Genomic DNA, 5,654 nt, shown 5'->3' on the forward strand with positions numbered 1-5,654 from the left:
GTTCCGACTATATCTCGTCAGGAGTTTTCATAGGCCATGATGCCTTGATCAGATGGGGTAAAGTCACTGGACCGAAACCAATAGTTGTAGCCGTGCTCGGTGAACAGTTGTTTAAGGCTGAACCATTGTCCACGAGTACGGCAGGTACCTTCTTCTAATTACATAGCATAGTAACAAGGAGACGCTTGTAATGGTTCTTTCCTTCAAGGGTCAGATCTTGGTCTGAAAATGAGAGAGCCGTAGAGGCTCTGACTGCTGCAACTAAATTGGCGAGCTGCTCGTGTATAGTGTCTTTTGACACTTGAGAAGTCTGCAAGCTTTTGAGGAGGACCTCTCTGTGCTTAAGGAAAACCATCAATAGCCCCCATAATGAGATATCTGCCTGGGTATTTCTGAGCTACCTGATGATGTTCAGATCCTCCCGATCAACTTCTGTGCCAATGACCTTTCATTTGACAATGTCGACCTGATCGTCTGTCCTGAGCTCTTGGGGTTTGTAATTTCTATCACCCCTGGTGAGATGTCTTACTTCTGAGGTCTTAAGATTACTGACTTCGAGTCTTCTAATGACAGCACGAACGGAGTTTCATCTATTCCAGCTTCAACTAGATCTAGGACATAAGGTTCTTCATCGAAGTCTGCGCAAATGGCAAGAGGGCATGGCTCCTCTTCTCCAATTTCTCGTATGTAATTATTATTATCGGTTCTCCATGGATAGGGTTCGATAATGCAAATTAGGGATGAGAAATCGATTTGCGGAGATTCAGTGAAGATAGCACTGGTAGTGGGAGACGAAGGATTATGATTTGGAAGAGGATTGGTGTTGACATTTGGCCCAGACGGGAGGATGAACTGTTTTTTCTCTTGAAGGTCTTGGATAGCATGTTTCAGAGTGAGACGTCTATCAGTTTGGTGTCTCTTACTTGATGGTACTCGCAGTATTCTCTGTTGTTCCAGGTTCTGGGTAGAGGATTGGGAGGTGGACGGGGTGCAAGTAGAAATATTTTCTTGGCTTGAAGAAGCAATTTCATAATGGTGGTGGGGATAGCCGGTAAGGGAGTGAATTCTAGAAGTGTCCTACTGACAACAGGAGGTCCTGAAGGAGCATTACTTTGTTGTACGAGAAATGGAGTTTCAGAAATTTCTAGAGCCGGTTTGGCTTCATTGACTTCTTTGGACACAGGAGGCTTCTCAGGTTGAGTGGTTCTAGGCTTAGGGGAAGTTTTGCTAATCCAACCACGAGCTAGAGAGTCCTCAATTTTGTTGCATGTATCAATGAAGTGTCTGAGACTAGTGAAACTCTGAATGGCCATGGGACGCTGGAAAGACAATGTCGGGTTCTACTGCATCATATTGATATGTTCTTCCTCAGTGGGCTGCTTGAGCATCTGAGCTATCTTATGACGCCAACATTTCACAAAATCGGAGAAGGATTCCATGGGTTCTTGTCTGATGGTCTGAAGATCCCGACGAGAGGTTTCAGTGCCATCTTCGTAGGAGAACTGCTTAATGAACTCATTCATGATTTGTTCCCAACCCATGGTCGGTAGTTCAGGTAAACTTAGGAGCCATTTCTGCGTTACTCCTTTTAAGGACATCTGGAACACAAGGGCTAACTGATCTGGGGAAAGACCCTGTGACCGAAGCATACTCTCAAATGCAGCGAGATAGTTATGAGGAGAACCAGTCCCATCATACTTGCTGATGTCAGGCCATTTGAAGCTGGCCAGAAGCTGTACATCAAGAAATAAAGATACGTCTCAGAAAGGGAGTCCTGTCGAACCCTGAACTTTGATGAGTTTGAGGTCTTGGTTGACCTTGGCAAACTTATCTTCCCATTGTTTCAGGATCTGGGAAAAGGGGTGATTCTCATCTGTATACCGATCTCCCAAAAATAGGTCTGGAAGGTGAGTTGTGGACTGGTTAGTGGGCTGAGCCGGTGCAGTTTCTTGAACAGGAGGAGGTATAGGTTGTGGTGGTATAGGAGGTGTTACCGTAACCTGAGGGGGGGGATCTCAACACAGCATTCTCCTCTGAGAGATGGCAGAGAATTTGAGTGAGTTCTACTACTGCCTGTTGCAGTTCTTGGATAATCTGGGATTGATTTGAAGGTTCAACCATGATGGCGAGAGGGTTTGAAGGACTAGAAGGTTCTAAAATTGCTACCAGAAGAGTAGGAATTGAAGAACTAGATGGTTCTGAAGTCCTTTCTAAACGAGCTTGGGTTCGGGCCCAGGCTTTTGACTTCTTTGATGCAATGGTTTCAAGTATAAGAAACTTTCTACCTACAGATGGGAAGGTACACTAGTTTTAGAATTTATCCATGAAAGGTGGAAGAGAATTGCAAACATAAGTCAGATACAAAAAAATTTATTTATTTATATGCCTGACCAATATTTACAACATTTATACATGAAGGCCTGTCCTGACCTGACTTCTATCATTATTTATTTTACAAGGATTTCGAAAAAAAGAAAAGAAAAGAGAAACTTGCTATCTTCAGTATAGAAGTAGTCCATAGCCTGGCAGTTCTGAGCTGAACGGATAGTATCAGAGGGGGGCTACACGCCATCAGAAGATCCCACGGATTCGGTCTCTGGAGCAATGTGCGCAATCAGTGCTGAGTAATAGTTTGGGTGTATTCTTTCTGCACGAGGATCATAGATTTCACGCAGAGGGACTACTATACGGCCTTCCCAAGCTGAGCAAAGAGTTCTGTCCAAATTTGAACTGATCTTTTTGGCAAATAGAAGCGAACCGGTGACTCCCAAGGATGTTGTTTTGCTCCGAACTGACGCATGATTCGGTGAGGGATGTAGAAAGAGGTGTATTCTAGACCCAGGAGACAAACATATTCATTTTGGAAGGTCCTTAAGGTGAAAGAGTTAGAACCTGGGGCTCTCCAAGCAATATCACAACTGTCACGGGTTTCAAACCAGTCATGCCACTCGGGCTCACTATTAAAATGAACCTTTGGTTTCCAAGACTGAAAGTTCGAGATGCAAGGGATTGTTCGGGGACGGGGAATTGCTATATGAAGCTTGAGACAAAGCCAAATATACAGAAAGGTTGGACATCCTGAGAAAGGAAGGTGAGGGTGTTTAGAAACTCGGTCTAACCCTCTGAAGATTTCACCCAGAATAGTGGGCACAGGGTTGGCATCTAGAGACAATTGGTCTACGATGCTGAGAAAGGAGAGAGAGACTGGATTGTCTTCCTGACACATGACGTAGTTTGCATACATGCATAGTGTATAGGCCTCACGACGACCTTGCTATACGTGGCGTCCTGCAGGTCTTCTTCTGAGGAATAGGCGTCTATAAGTCTATCTATGTATAGGCCATCTGATGAAGTGAAATCTTCAGGGTCCTGTCCTGGCATACAAAGGAGCCTACTACACATGAGCCTGTTAATCCCATATCTGATCTCGGGGCGGATAATAGGTCCGTTATGCATATACTGCAAAAGTGTACAGCATTCTTCGAAAGTGGGACATACTTCCTGAAGACCGAAACGAAAGACGTGATATCGGGGACTCCAAAATTGTGCTGCTGTTTTGAGAAGATTCCAATCTACTTGAATGGACTCATAGAAAGGAAAGGTATACTCATGATGAGTCAAGAAGATGAAATGGGAAGAGCTTATTGATTCTGCGTAACTTCGTATCCATTCAGTCATCATTTCTGCAGACATGGTCTGTTCCATACAGAAGATAATAAGGAAATTTTCAGATAAACAAAAGGATTGATACATTATCTATGCACATACTTTTTAATTTATTCACATTTCCTTTTTCTTTTACACAGGGGCCTTTGACAGGCAATTTACAAAGCAAAATCGATAAAAGAAAAGAAAAACAAAACGACGTTCTCTGTCTTCTACGCAAGCGGATCAACAACCAAAAGAAATAGTTGCCCGAAGGATTTCTGCTTCAAGTTCGGAGTAGTAGTTGGTTGCTACCTCGTTTACATGTGAAGAAGCCAGATCATGAGAGGAAAGGGTTTCCCTCTTCTTCCAATTTGAGGCGGCGGCTTTAGAAAATTCGTTAGTAAACTCTCGCGGAGGAAACAAGTGGGTGATTGGTTCGATAATCTCCTGCCTAGTTCCATATTGTCGCATAATGCAGCTTGGGATATAAAATGAAGTGTCTTCCAAGCTAAGAAGCTAAATGTAGGAGAATCCTGGCGAAGATAGAACATTGGGGCAGTACCCATATATCTTCCAATAGATATTTTCACCTTTTTAGGCCAGACATCCGTGCATGCCAGCCATCTACCTTTTCCGGGTGCGGGAAATGGTGCCAATTGTGGAAGTTATATATCAAGACATCTAATCGGGAACCCGGGGAAGCAACGTAAAGCTTCAGACAGAGCCAAATACAAAGGAGGATAGGAAAGCCTGTCAACTGACGATTGGGATCATCTCGACTTTTGTCCAATCCGTTCAAAGTTTCAGCTAAGATGATGGGTACTGGATTTGCTCTGTCAGGAACCTGATCTTGTAAGCTAAGAATGAGAAAGGAAGCTTCGTCAGATTCCTGTCTAGTGAGATATTTAGCATAACACAGAATAAGAGAGCCTTGTGACGAGCTGCTTGGTAAGCGAGATCATCGATATCTTGAACTGGAGAAAAAGCCTCAATTAAGTGGTTAACAAGAAGTCCCTTTGATGTCATGAAGTCCGAGGGGTTTTGCCCTTGGAAGCAAAAGTGCTTCATGACTTGCTGGACATATCCTGGCCTATCGATAGGTCTGACAGTGGGTCCATCTTCAGGTACTCCTAGTAGGGTGCAGAATTCCTCATAGGTGGGGCAGATTTCCTCTAGGCCAAATCGAAAAACATGATTATCTTTGTCCCAAAATTGGGTGGCTGCTCGGAGGAGATTCCAATCAACCTGGACGGACGAAAGCAAAGGAAAGTACTGCTCGAAGGGGTTGGTGAAACAATGACTGAAATTGAAACTCTCGACATTGTAGAAGTTGTGGATCCAATCATCCAATTCTTCCCGATGGTTCATGATCTATCTACACAGAAGACAAAGAACCAAAATACGGTAAATCAAATGAAAAAATGGGTAAAACAATTGTTTTTGGTATTTTTGTTAGTTCTTTTTCTTTTTGTAATTTTACAAATTTTCCAGACGGATCCTGAACTAGAAAGGGATGGAGAGCAACGTCTGCCTTGGCGATTTGAGAATTGGGAGACATCCCATAGAGGCTGAAAATAGGGTTTAGATATAGATCTAATCTTGATCTCAAAATGATAAACGGATAGAGGTCCGATACTTAGGTTACAACAAAGATTTGACTGGGAATATCCTTTGACGAGAAGATACATTCACAGAAACCTAACATTTATGACGTAATAGACCAAGCAATGAGCATTCGATTGAGAGGATTCGAAGACAAATTTGACAGAGTTTTGTCTTTATTTATCATTATGAGATGATCGAAAATGAGTATAATCCTATGAAAAGACTAAACAGGATTAGAGCAGGGCTCGGGTATAGCAACCACGACGAACGGTTAAGACAATCTCTGTGGCAGAGGATGGGTTGAATTTGGGCAAAGCTTTGCTATCACAAACCTTAACTAAGGCTGGAAAAAGTCTAACTTTTGCTAAGACTGATTTGAAATTAGGTGGTGCTCGGGTACT

The sequence above is a fragment of the Tasmannia lanceolata genome, unplaced genomic scaffold (genome assembly GCF_043159265.1).
Source record: "Tasmannia lanceolata isolate RefF3 unplaced genomic scaffold, GAP_Taslan_0.1 ptg000002l, whole genome shotgun sequence".
Lineage (NCBI taxonomy): Eukaryota > Viridiplantae > Streptophyta > Magnoliopsida > Canellales > Winteraceae > Tasmannia > Tasmannia lanceolata.